The following is a 15286-nucleotide window of genomic DNA, read 5'->3' as shown; positions in this document are numbered from 1 at the left end:
CAATTGCATGGAACATAGTTATCGTTACTATCATAAGGGAGCATCTTAACTGACAGTTGGGACAAACCCTCCTCCGCTTTTCCTACACACCCACTCACATCCCAGCCCACCCCCACCCCCACCCCTCACCCCCCCAAAAAAAAGAGAAAAAAATAGCAGGCCGATTCCTTTGTTTTCTTGCAGAGTGCGTAACATTACTGGATATATTATTTCTCATACACTGTATACAAATACAGTGTACATAATGTATATATTCTTCTTCTTTTTTTTTTCAATTCAATGCAATTTTATTGCCATCATCAACAAACATGATACATAGGGCCTAAAAGTACGCATTTATCGGTTCATATTTTTGAGCAAATTGACCAAAAAAGAAATACAGATACTCAGCAAAAAAAAAAAAAAAAAAAAAAAAAAAAAAACTTTTTCCAGTTAATATTTTTCAAAGAAGATTTTGATAAAAATCATTGTGTCATATACCATATCAAAGATTATTTGATTGGCTATCAACCTAGTAGGTTTATACCCTTCTTCCTTATAACCTTCTTCCTGATGTTTTCCATTCCATGTTCCTAAAAAATCAGTCATTCCATGAATATCCAACTCGACGCTCTAACGAATATCATTTACCTCTTTTCCGTACGATTTTAGCAAAGAACACATTTCTTTATACTGGCCCGAGCTATTGGAATTCCATGCATCCTGATATTAAAAATGCCCCTCAATATACTCATTCAAGAGGAAATTGAAAGTTTCTTTATTGCAACCTTATTCTACTGAATAGAATTAACCAGCTGTTATAACTTTTTTTCTAAGAACCTACGTTTTCACCTATTGATTACCAAGTATACTTTAGCTCTTGTATACTATATTCATATAATGCTACGATATTTCTCCGATCATAATATGTCTATTGCCCTGTTCTTTCTCGCGTCGCTTTTTCTCACTTTCTCGACACACTTCTTACGAGATCGCTGTCTCTGTAGAACGTTTTTGTCTGTTCTGTTCTTTTCAAATATGTTAGCTATGCCTCATTTTGTCTCGTCTACTAGTCAACTCTCCATTGTATTGTTACTCCTACTCCAGTCTCATTTCATGTTTATTTGTTTGTATATCTGTCTGCTTTTGTTGATCTATCTTTCTAGTGGGCTTCCAGACAATTACTTTTTTTCTCAACTGATGTTTTTCCTCTGAGGGGCCCACAATCTACAAGCTTTGTCGTCTTAGTGGGTCCCTCCATTTTTCGAATTTTGCATACTGTATAATTACTTTTAATCACTTGAGTTATATGATAGTGTATAGTTATTATAAGGTGGTACAATCATTGTATATACATTCTTTCATGTTATACTTTACGCACCTTAATTTCTGTTATCAAAAAAGTGATGTTCATATCTTTTTTGTAGAAAAATGAAATAAAACATTGAATTGAATTGAATACAAAGGGAAACTTTACGCATGAGTGAACACATTCATTTTGTCCTCCAAGGCAGAAATGTAAAAATTGCAAAAATTGACATATTGAAATTCATTTGCAAATGAATTTGAAAAACAAAAACATAGTGGGGAAACTGAAAGTGGAACATAAGAATTTTCTATCAATTCAAACTTTAAATGACATAGGGAGTAAGCCGGAAAGGTGATGAAATCGACAGAATTTCTTCATTTCACCTTTTGATTAAGGAATTCAAGGATGCATGAGACAAATTAAAGAACCAAATATTAATTCAAATTTTCTTAATTTGGAATAACGTTTCAAATTTCACCTTCTTCGTTACTATTACTTTTTCCTCTTATGTCTTTTGCCTATGGATTTGACAGAAGATTCTTTAATTTCCTCCATTATTTTTTTTTTTTTTTGGCCTTTCTTTATCTTTGGAGGGTTACAAAAACATTACAGAGGTCATAGGTTGATTTTTGCAAATTCATTTGCAAATTAATTTGCACTTTTATTGTGTTGAATTTATCTTTTGCTCTCATTGTTATATGGAAGAGCATACACGCTTGAATATGACAACTTGCCCATTTTTGCAATTTTTATTTTTGTGCCTTGGAAGAGAAAAACGAATGTGTTCACTCATGCATAAGTTTCCCTTTTTATTGACCTACTATATAGGTTGATATCTAGCCAACTAAATTACCTTTAACATGGTATATAAAACACCATTATTAGCCAAATAGTCTATGAGAAAGATGAACTCGAAAAAGTGTTTACTTTCTTCTTTCTTTTCTTTTCTTTTTTTTTTTGCTAAGTGTACACACAGATACTTTGCCCTGAGAGTTTTCTTTCTGTAGGTTTATTTACCATTATTCAAAATTTTCAAAACTAAAATGTATTTTTTAAAATCATTTTTGTAACATTTTCGTCTGTTTCATGTTGTGATCTTACAGCAATATTGTTTTATCTTCTTCTTTTTGTTGGGAACTACCCTCACTTTATGACCCCAGGTCTTTTTTAGTTTTCATGTTTCATTTATAGTCATCATAATGTTGTGTATTGTATGTTTGTGTACTCGTTCACTGTCTTCAGTTTGTTATTGTACAAAAGTTTTGGTGTGGTTTTTTTTATGAATCAGAATAAAGTTTAAGTTCAAGTTTTTGATTAAATTAAATTATGGGCAGATGGGACTCCAAAAAACAGGACTAATTAGAGGCACCGAGGCCCATAGCTTTAACTAAAGAGTATATATAAAAGCGCACGCAGATACTCGAAGTTAGGCAGATTATAACTATATGCTTGGTATTTTGCATCAAAAATTCAAGAAAATGACGAGGAAAGATGAGGCCATAAGTAGGGTCCTATCGTGTGGCATAGATACGATGTTGAAGAGGGCCATTGAGGTAGGAGGGATCCTACGGTGAAGAGGCAGGGCGCGGAGAGCGCAATGTTGGTTGTGAGGAAAGGGGAACTCTTCCTCTTTCCATTGATGCCTAATTATGTTGACAAATGTCATGCATGACTGAGCACATGAACTTTAAAGACAACAATGACAAATTGCACTTTTTCCAAGTTCGCGTGTTATTGTGAAGGGACAATGCATGTCTCACTGCATGGATGAGATCTGTCAATGAAAGTGGCCAAATAGGCCAGCCTGTATACGAATAGAGGTTTATATCTAGGATTTGTGTTTAGGGTTTCTCCTACATGGTCCATAACCTTTAACATGGCCACCTGTCCGATAAATTGGTCGCTCACACCATGGGCGTAAATCCCGGGGGGGGGGGGGGGGGATGGGGGGGATATATCCCCCCCCCCCCCCAGAAATGGAGGAGGGGGGGATGGCCTGTACAATCATCCCCCCTGAAATTTGAGAAAAAAATGGAGGAAGCAGAAATGTGATTGTATCAATTTTGGCATATTGCATGACGTTTGTACGCCAGCCTTCAGACAGGTAACAGAGCTGAACAGTATTCTATATCTTGTAGGAAAATGTATGCATAATTTTCTCAAGCGCTCGCTCGCTTCGCTCGCTCGCGAAGAAAGTAATATCGACATAAGGTAATATGGTCAAGACGTTGACAACGTCAAATAGCATAGGCTTATATGTAAACATGCTATGAAGCGAGCAACTCGGGACCATCTGCAAATTTTGTACGAAAACAAACAAACAATAACAAAAACTCTACCGCCATAATTGAACTCCCCCCCCCCTCCAGTTCCTGAATCATTCCTGAAACGATGATGACTCTGATACATCTATGGGCATACCCAGGGATGATCAGGGTCGTGAATCTATCTGGGGGGGGGGGGGGGGCAAAGGGGCATTTGCCCCGCCCCAACGGAAATGTTGGGGGCAGACAAATAATTTGTCCCCCAAGCAATTCCCGAGATGAGGACAAATCTCGAACTTTCTTTATGGAAAATATATTGTACAAACACAAACATAAGGGGATGCTCTATAGTGCAGATTTTCGACATCCTTCCCCCGCTTGGTCACTTCGACGCCACCTCGCTGGTCATACCTCCCCCAATCATGAACATAAACCGACACCCTTGACTACCAGTGGCAGATCCAGGGGAGGGGGGGGGGGGGTAGCGCACCGGGCTCCCCCTTAATTTTCAAAGCAAAAAAATGTAGCTACAAACGGCAGTTTTAGGACTGTAAAATTTTCAAGCTAGCTCGCTCTCCTGATGTTGCTGCCAGTAATTGCCAGCAATTGCGCCCGGTGCGCCCCCATCCCTTAATTTCCAAAGCGAAAAAAGTATAGCTACAAACGGCAGTTTTTGGACTGTAAAATGTCAAAATTTTCAAGCTCGCTCGCTCCGCTCCCTCGCATTTAATCGTTATGTCATTCTCCTGATGTTGCTGCCAGTAATTGCCAGCAATTGCGCCCGGTGCGCCCCACCCCCCTTAATTTCCTAAGCGAATAAATATAGCTACAAACGGCCGTTTTTGGACTGTACGATGTCCAAATTTTCAAGCCTCCTTGCTTCGCTCGCTCGCATTTAATCGTCATGCCATTCTCCTGATGTTGCTGTCGGGTAATGATATTGCCAGCAGTTGCGCCCGGTGCGCCCCCCCCCCCCACCTTAATTTTCAAAGCGAAAAAATATAGCTACAAACGGCAGTTTTTGGACTGTAAAATGTCAAAATTTTCAAGCTCGCTCGCTCCGCTCCCTCGCATTTAATCGTTATGTCATTCTCCTGATGTTGCTGCCAGTAATTGCCAGCAATTGCGCCCGGTGCGCCCCACCCCCTTAATTTCCAAAGCGAAAAAAAGTATAGCTACAAACGGCCGTTTTTGGACTTTACGATGTCCAAATTTTCAAGCCTCCTTGCTTCGCTCGCTCGCATTTAATCGTCATGCCATTCTCCTGATGTTGCTGTCGGGTAATTGCCAGCAGTTGCGCCCGGTGCGCCCCCCCCCCCACCTTAATTTTCAAAGCGAAAAAATATAGCTACAAACGGCCGTTTTTGGACTTTACGATGTCCAAATTTTCAAGCCTCCTTGCTTCGCTCGCTCGCATTTAATCGTTATGTCATTCTCCTGATGTTGCTGGCGGGTAGTTGCCAGCAGTTGCGCCCGGTGCGCCCCCATTCCTTAATTTCCAAAGCGAAAAAAGTATAGCTACAAATGGCAGTTTTCTGGACGGAAAATTGTCAAAATTGTCAAAATTGTCAAGCTCGCTCGCTCCGCTCGCTCGCACTTAATCGTTATGTCATTCTCCTGATGTTGCTGCCGGGTAATTGCCAGCAGTTGCGCCAGGTGCGCCCAACCCTATGCGAAAAAATATAACTACAAACGGCCGTTTTGGGACTGTACAATGTCCAAATTTTCAAGCTCGCTCGCATTTAATCGTCATGCCATTCTCCTGATGTTGCTGCCGGGTAATTGCCAGCAGTTGCGCCCGGTGCGCCTCCCCCCCCCCCCTCCCCTTAATTTTCAAAGCGAAAAAAATATAGCTACAAACGGCAGTTTTGGGACTGTAAAATGTCAAAATTTTCAAGCTCGCAAGCTTCGCTCGCTCGTGGAGAATCGTTATGTCATTCTCCTGATGTTACTGCCAGTAATTGCCCCCACCCCAGTCAATTTCCAAAGCAAAAAAATGTAGCTATAAACAGCCGTTTTGGGACTGTAAAATGTCCAAATTTTCAAGCTCGCTTGCTTCGCTCGCTCGCATCTAATCGTTATGTCATTCTCCTGATGTTGCTGCCAGTAATTGCCAGCAGTTGCGCCCGGTGCGTCCCACCCCCCCTTAATTTCCTAAGCGAAAAAAATATAGCTACAAGCGGCCTTTTTTGGACTGTAAACAAATGTCAAAATTCATAATCGCGTTCATGATTTTTCGTGTAAGAATTAATACAAGAAGTTCATCTAAATGATACCATTTTATAGGCAAAATTGTTCAATAATAATCTACATGAAATGTACTGCTACCTTAAACATGTTGGACTGTTTCAAGTCGATAAAACACGCAAAAAATGCATCAAATTGCACCATTTACAACATCAATATGCAAAAAGTTGTGGGAGCTGTGGGAGGGGAAACCACCCTCCCCCCTCGCTCGCATCGCTCCCTCGCATCTAACCGCTCCCCCTAAGATCAAATCCTGGCTACGCCGGTGATAGGCCTTCACAGTGATGTCGCACAGGCGGAGAAAGAGCTGAAATACCACGATGTAGGGCTAGTCATTCAATTATCTACGAACATTTCTTTTTCTTACTTGTTCTTTGATAGGAAAAAATCCCAAATTTCACCCAAAGTGTGCACCAGATCGCTGAATTTCAGGTCTGAAAATGCCAAATTTTCCTCGCGTGGGAGGGGGATACCCCCCTCCCCCCCCCCCCCGCTAGGCCGCTCCGCTCCCTCGCACAGATATTCAAACTGCAAGTCCCTCCCCCACCCTCCACCCCATTATCAAAACAGAACGATGCCCCTGGGATGATTGCTTTATTGACTTGAATCAAGAAAACTGGAGAATATACAAAGAAATGGATCCCATATTAGCATTTAATTGAATTTATTTGGACATTATTCAGGACTGCGCTACGCTTTTGAAAGGGGGGGGGGGGGCAAAATCGCCTGTCAGTCAAGAAGACAGAACATCAAAAAACAAGAGAAACAACAACAAAAAAAGTCTTCATACTTTTAAAGTTTGATTTTCCGCCGAAAGTCAGCTGACAACCAAAAAACAAACAAGCAAATAAAAACAGGAACAAAAAGTCTTCCTATTTTTGCTGCCACTTCCCTCCCACTTTGTATGGAAAAGAGTGGGACATTAAATTGATCCCTGTAAAGTTTGTGTGTGTGTGTGTGTGTGTGGGGGGGGGGGAGAACCCCCCCCCCCCCCCCCCAAGGGCTGCGCCGTCCGGTTATGGGCTTGTAATCGTGGTGATGGTGACTATCGCCGATCATCCCCCCCCCCCCCCCCCCACTCCGCAGTACGGATTTACGCCGTTGGCTCACACAGAGGCCAACCCACACAGTCCATTTTCTCTGTTCATATTCAAAACACAGTTCGCAGCGACAAACCATGTCTTGAATATGAAGAGAGAAAAATGGATAATGGTGTACCCTTTATGGGAAGGACCAAGTTACCGACAACAAGGCCATGTCGAAGGTTATGAACGATAAAAAGGTTAGAAGAAACCCTGAACACGAACTTGCAGTCGTGCAGGCTGGCCTAATGATTTGACCACTTTCAATGACAGATCTCATCCATGCAGTGAGACATGCATTGTTCCTTCACAATAACACGCAAACTTGGAAAAAGTGCATTTTGTCATTGTTGTCTTTAAAGTTCACGTGCTCAGTCATACATGACATTAATGTCAACATAATTAGGTATCAATGGAAAGAGGAGTTCTCCTTTCCTCATAACCAACATTGCGCTCTCCATAGCTCAAAATTATAAAATCGTAGCCCTCCAAAGTTGGATTACTTTTTTGATATGCACTGCATAGTTATGTAGATAGAGAATAGAACAATGACGCAGGCAATATTATAAATCGAAGAGAGAGAGAGAGTGGTCTTTGAAATTTGTTAGATTATAACTAACAAATCTCGAAGACCACTCTCTCTCTTTCTTCTTTTGTTGTATGGGGGAAATGGGGGTATAGTGCTCGCCCGTTTCTATTGCGGGCAGGTTTAGGCCCTATACCACAACCTACCGCGGTCCTTGTGAAGTCGTGGGTTTTGGTTTTTAAAGGGACTGTACAGTACTGGTTGCGGGGAGGATTCAGGTTTATAACATTCCTAAGTGAGATAATGAGAAACCTCTTATGAGATATGAAAGAGCATGTAATTTTAAAAAGGATTCAACGTTTATTTGAAGAAAATTGGTTTTCAAATGGCCGAGGTACTCTCTAAAAAAATCGAGTGAAAATATTCACTCTTGAAAGAGTGAATACAAAAAAGAGTGAATTTAAAGTGAAATTGGAGTGAATTTTGAGTGAAAATGTTCATTTTCACTCATTTTGGAGTGACCTCAGGGATCACTCGAAGATTTTGGAGTGATCCCTGAGGTCACTCTAAAACGAGTGAAAGGGGACAGCCTGGGCCACGCCTTTTATTAGGATCTCTTAACTGTTTCACATTGTTTTTGGATATCTCAGTCATTCCAAAACCGATTTTCATCAAATAAACTTTTGATACCCCTTATATAGACTTGCATGCTCTTCTGACATCTCATAGAGTGGTTTCTGAATATCTCGCAAAACGTTAAAAGCTAAATCCTCACCTCATCCAGAACTGTACGGTCCCTTTAATTCTCTCCCTCATCTCATTGAGTAATGTAACGATACAGATTTATTCCACGTTTTAGATGTGATTGGAATATTGCTGAACTTAGAAATGATTCATGTTGTGCGTGACTTCAAATCTGCCGGCATCCGCAGACTCATGAATGCTTGATACAGAGGGAAGAATGCATTCCCCGTGATGGATAAATTAGCATATACATTATGCAAGATGCACGGTATAATTTGCACATTGAAGTATGTTGGACTGGAACTCTGAGCTGATCCGTTTACTAATTAAATATAGATGCGCCGAGTTCAGCACTGATGCCAGATGCGATGAATTAGTTGATGAAAATGAAATATGTACATGTACAACAGTACGTCGACTACGACGGCAAAGCCAATCCTTCCCGTCTTTCCAGAAAAACATGCATAGCGCCATCCGCGTTCAAATACTTTTACCCACTCAAAGCGTCGTCTGCTCCTTCATCAAGGATTTCAAGCCTCTCTGAGTGAAGTGTATACGCGGATCCGAGTTTGGAAATACATGTAACTTGTCCTTTTCATTCAGGATTACTCTGTTTCAACACACGCTTAAACTGTAAGTAGAATATTATTCTCTATGTTTGAAGTTTGCCTATCGTATGTCCAGCTTAATGATGATGATTAAATTTGTTTAATTGATTATATTTGATGTGTCGATGCCTCCTGCGATGACATAACAAAGTCGCCTTCTCCCGCCGCGCGGTCCAGTTACGGCGACATTTTCGTACAGCGATATGTTCGAGAATAGGTCCTACTTGCCCGTTTGTTTACTCGTGAATTTGGCGGCAGCGGTTGCGTTTGCCTCACTGCGAATTAAAATAATGTACGCCCACTCTATCAACGCTATCACTACAGCGATGTGTGGATTGGGCACTGATTAATTGTCCCCTGCTACAGCACTTAATCTTTTCATCTATAATCTTTTGTTAAAATGTATGAAATGTTCTCCTCTGTGAACTCCGAACTGTGTGTATGTGATTGTTATCTGTACTTGAACCTGTCAATTTTAACTACACAGGAGTGACCGAAATTAGAGGTTCAAGAGGGGTTAAGAAAGAAGAATTGTGATTTGAGATCCAACTAATCTGCACTGAATAACTTCGTGCAAATGACTGTTTGGCATTTTGAATTCTACAGAATATGTTTGATTCTATATTATCTTTGCTTTATTTGACTCTTGTGTCAGTAAAATTGGTATTTGTGAAGTCACTGAAATAAATGGTACAGCATGATACCTGTACCACCAGTACCACACCAATATACCGGTATACCTGTGTAGACATAAGCAATAATTTTTTTCCCCTTGTCATATTTGTTTGTATTCTGCCCGTTATGTGATCACTCTAAAAACGCAAATGTTGAATCAACATAAAAAGGGCCGAGGAGTGACAGCATTTTTTGAAGTGTTGCATCCAACTTTTAAAATAACATTTTAAATGTTGAATCTAGCAGGAAAACCAACACTTTCAAAATGTTGTCACTCCTCGGCCCTTTTAAATGCTAATTTATCATTTGTGTTTTTAGAGTGATGTATGCATCTAATGAAGATGTATTAAACTGGGAACTTGTTTCCACGATATGGACCATTAGAGGATCTCAACATGAATGTGAACATGAATCATGGATACTCCACACATCTATCCTATATTATAGTGTTCAATGTCAAAGGTCATTTGCCATGTAATTGGATATGTGTTGGTATCAGGTTTACAAATTGTGTGACAAGGATCAGGTTCCCATTTCTGTAATTATAATTTCAATAATATAGATATGGAGATTTAGTGTCATTGTTACTCTCATGGGCACAACTGAAAATGGTGACAATGTTCTACACAATGTCAATGCTGGTAACCTCTGACTTGTCTGGTACTATAGTAAGGAATGGATGAATGATTTCAAAGCAGAGCCTACAGGCTCAAGGTCTTCATATTTTAAAGGAATACATAGTACACATTGTGTCATCTTAAAAGCTCACAGCATAGGATTCCGTGGTAACTGTATTGCATCCACTGTATCATTTGCTTGGTAAGCCATGTCATGTTTCATCTATTTTCTACCTGAGAGCTACCATACACAGCTAACAATATTTAATTCCATGTGTCTTATTTCATTTCCAACAATGTAAAACATTTAGGCCTATACATGCACATGATAACACAATATCAATACTAACATGATATCAATAGGCCTACACTGTGGTAATGAATAAAAAAAAAAAATTATGTGAAATTAACAATACTGCGCATCACTTTCTGGTGATAAGGAATTAAAATTCTTATGCTCATTATAGAAGCAAGGAGAAACAGAGGAGAAAGCATTCAATGACACTAACTTTTCATCTATGGACACCTTTTAATTGGTGTTGATGAGATCTATATCAATAATGAAAAATAGAACTTTGAGAAGACACAAAGTGAGCTTGTTATGTCAGTGGACGTCAACTGAATATCTCAATTTCTATTTTTTTCTTTGGCTCCCTTTTCTCGTCCTTTTCAGATATTTCAATTTTTTCTCTCCCTTATCATCAATTCTTTTTATGCTCACTTTTGTCGCCTTTTTCTATTTCTTTTGTCCTTTTCTTCCTGTCTCCCTCCTCTTCCTCTTGAACATAATCTGGTCTCAAAGTGAACTTGTTATGTCAATAGATATCAAATGAATATCTCAATTTCTGTCTTTTTCTTTGGCTTCTTTTTCTTGTCCTTTTCAGATATTTTAATTTTTTCTCTCCTTCATCATCAATTCTTTTTATGCTTACTTTTGTCTCCTTTTTCTATTTCTTTTGTCCTTTTCTTCCTTTCAATTCTCCCTCATCTTCCTCTTGAACGCCATCTGGTCTCACCACCTGCCATGCAAATCCATATCAACATAGTAACCTGCTGTAAAAGCTGAGATAAAAATCAATTATGAACACTTTCACATTTGTGAACTGACAATTATCATCAACTATTAAAGTAAATTTGATACACTAGTGCTACACTCGACTAGTGGAAAACTGATGTTTGTGGAAAAGACATGTAGATGGATGGCCATGAAAAACAGGGACATGTGATTCTGAGTAAATGAGCATGCATATAGGTTGCCTAGCAACAAGAAACTATCAAGAACACCAATGTATTATGCGCGTGGCTGCTTTGTGGTTTCATGGGCACATAACAACTGTGTACATTATCTTAAGTAGATGCAATAATCCAGCAACTTGTCTGATTCAAATGTGCTTATAAACATGACTTGAAAAGTGCAGTTCACCTGTTTGTATAAAACTTGATAAACGAAGTATTTTTTTTTTCATTTAATATAGAATGCAAGTATAAATGTACTTGTGATTGTGAGTTTAGACACCACAAATTGGACCTTGCTTGGTAGGAGTTGATATTTTGTCTCTGCTAAAAGATTGTTCATGGCTGTTTGGAAAGAGGAAGGAGAAATCAAATATGCATGCCATCATAACTTAGAACATTGGAGAGTGATCAGAGATCCCCTGATGATGTTGCCGTAGCGACAGACATTCTACTTATGACAGAATTCTCACCTGACTGAATCATTCATCCCAGCCTCCCAGAGCAATGTCTCATGATCCTCAGCATGAAATGTAGCAGACAAATATCAAGCTCAGGCAGCAGAGCAGGATTGAATAAAACGAAGGCTAAAAGCTAAGACAAGCAGACAGACAGACAGACAGACAGACAGACAGACAGACAGAAATATAGAGGAGCAAGTAGTTTGTTCATGTGCCTCTAGATGTGAATTTGTAAAGAAAATTATATAATTGTAGGTATTTATGAGATGAATGAGAAATGTGGATATGACTAGAAACTGCAGTCTAAAACCTCATAGACAGCAGGTGAAATAAAGTGCAGCAAGAGACAAAATATACACAAAACTATTGTGCTAAGATAGTATGCGAGGAAACATCATTAACCTGTTGAAGACGAGTCCCGAGAATACTCGGGCAGGCATCTGTAGGAAATTACATGTTGTAGCAAGATCATTTCATCCTCTATGGGTTAAATATCTTAGATGGAGGTCTCAGGGAGAGACTGGGGGAGGAGAAAATATGGCAATACATATCCAAGCAAGGACAAGCACTGATGGAGAGAGATGAACATATGAGGCAATAGAAGAAGATAAGAAACAGAGATTGAGAGGCAACCATCAGACTCATCAGACATCATTTTGTGTGTAAACTAAGAACGCAAAATAGGCAGATTGTGTAGATAGTTTGACAGATAGGTAGATAGATAGATAGATAGAATGATAAATAAATGAAATTGATAGATGAATAAATAGAATGATGAACAGGTAAGATTGATAGATATTGTAAGTAGAATGATGAACAAACAAATTGATTGATAGATCTACTATGATGAACAGGTGAAATTGATGGATAGATATATATATATATATAGTTAACACAACTGATAGATAGATGGTTAGGAAGAGAGAGAGAAGAAACAAAAGAGGAAAGGTAATTCACATCACGTTTTTGTGTTATTTAATTTTTTCCCTTTTAATTATCATTTACCAAATGAATAGTGACAGAAAACCGTGCGCGGTTAGTGTTCATGAAATTGAATATCAACTACCCACTGGTTATGCGTTGTGTCTGTAGCTCAGAGTAATCAATCAACACACATTGTGTGAGCAGTGGCTTATTACACCATCCCCTAGTCTGTTGATACGGCTGGATTGACATTCCATGATGCGTGATGTTTCAACGCCCCTTGCTCAGTCATTTTACAGGACTTATTTCTAGTTGCGTGCAAAGACTGCCTAGAACTTATAGGGATGGTACAGTATTGGTGGAGATGAGAATTGGGCTTTTAACTTTTTGCGAGATACCAAGAAAACACTTACGATATAGTAAAGAGCATACCATTTTAAGAGGAATTCTAAGTTTATTTGATGAAAATCAGGTTTGAAATGACTGAAACATCCAAAAACAAAGTAAAACAAATGATTGTAATAAAGTGTGGGTCCCACACTTTATTATAATCGCTCTTTTTTGGATATCTCAGCCATTTCAAAACCAATTTTCATCAAATAAATGTTGAATTCCTCATAGAATTACATGCTCTTTCATATTTCATAAAAGGTTTCTCATTATCTCACCAAAAAAATGTTAGAAACCTGAAATTAGGTCTCAACCAAAACTGTATGATCCCTTTAAGTAATGAGTTCAGTCAGAAAAGCACTAATTTGCTGATTGCTTCGAATTAGTTTAGTTTTGTTCGAGGAAACACAGGCAAAGAAACGCATTGGATTTGGATCAACTAAAGTCAATATCAAGGCCTATGATAACTATTTGTAACTGCTACCAAGTCGCATGAAATTATCTTGACCCAGAAATGTATAAATGCTCACCTTGGGGTAAACCATGCTTCTTACAGATTACATTCATACCTCATTCAATACCATGAAAGCATGGAAATATTCACAAACACTGATATACTTTTTATATTGTCCGTTACTCATTCAAATTTTCCAGATTCAAAGCTTTTCAATGATGTATAATATGTCCCACATCATTTTGAAGAAAAAAAAATGTTGACACAGAAACTGGAGGACAGCCAGCAGCCAAATGAATGCACTTGCAAAAAATATAGGCTTGCATTGCAGTTACTGTAAAAGTGGAAATTTTCGCGGTGTTGAAATTTTCGCGCATTTCGCGCAACCAGAAACTAGCGCGAAAATAAAATCCCGCTAATATTTTTGCTTGCCATATGTCCCTGTGCGTGATGTCTAGATTCCGCGGAATTAAAAACACGCGAAACTCTTCTGACCTGGCCAAGCGCGAAAAATTAGTCGCGCGAAAATATCCACTTTTACAGTAGTAGTAAGTTAAACACATAGGCCAGTTACAGTTACCATAGTAACCTGCATCATAAACACCAAAAAGATTGGAATTCTCCCCCCCCCCCCAAAAAAAAATGTACACTGTATATCCTGAATTTCATAGAAGAGGTAATTAAGATACAAAACTTTTGATTTGGACAAAAAACAAAATATATTTTTAGTTGCCATGTCATTTTCCTGTTGTGTGTTATCCCAAATATAATTACAGTCATCATCAAACATCACAATCCTCTAGCATGTTCTGAGATTGCTCCAATTTAGGTAGGGCTGAGCTGTAATGATGCTATTTTCAGATTTCATCCCGTTGAAGATTAGTCTGAGTATACTTGGGCAGTCGTCTATGAGAAGTGCATGTTGTGGCAAAATCAGCCCATCTTCAATGGGTTAAGTGCTGATGATATTTACAAAAGACAGCAATTGTGATGTTGTTAAAGGTCATGATTTTATCAACTGATGAAAATTTAACTGTGATAATCTGTACTTCTCATATGCACCGGGTATAAATTAACATTTTTTCCTACTACTGCTACAGTTAAACTCGCCTAAGTCGACATCGCATATGTCGAATAATCGCGTAAGTCGATGATTTTAAAAAGTCCCGATTTTCCCCATTGACTTACGTGTATTAATTCACTCACAAGTCGAATTTTGTAAGTCGAATACTCGCCTAAGTCGATGAAATTCCAAGAACACTTTCACGGAAAACCATTGAATTTACTGTGCCTAAGTCGAATAAGATTTTATTGTGTAATAAATCACTGTCAAAATCACGAGACGCCAGTGTTTGTTTACATACAGTATATACCAAAAGAAACTTTGCGTTGATAAACATTAACGTTTCAATAACACAAGCGGTTTCACCTGAATCGTTAGTAACGCAAACTAACGATCGGGAAAATGAACGTTTGTAGTAACGATGAGTAACGATCCCTAGCGCAAATTAACGATGTTTCGTTAACATTAACGATAGGTAACGCAAGAACTCACGCCAGATTTTGGTTTTGTAACGAGACCTGGTGAAAGGACGACGTAATAACCTCAGCCGAGTGTAGCGATCTATGCCTTATATTTAGCGGAGTCTTTTCGCGAATCGAATCGGGGTCACCAAAAAACGCACGCCGGGCCACCAAAAAAGCCGCATGTTTGCCTTCAGTTTTGGAAATGAAGCGGTAACAATCGGCTCCATAAGATGCTAGAATAAATGT

The sequence above is a fragment of the Diadema setosum genome, chromosome 4 (assembly GCF_964275005.1).
Source record: "Diadema setosum chromosome 4, eeDiaSeto1, whole genome shotgun sequence".
Lineage (NCBI taxonomy): Eukaryota > Metazoa > Echinodermata > Echinoidea > Diadematoida > Diadematidae > Diadema > Diadema setosum.
Note: the sequence above shows the minus strand (reverse complement) of the source record.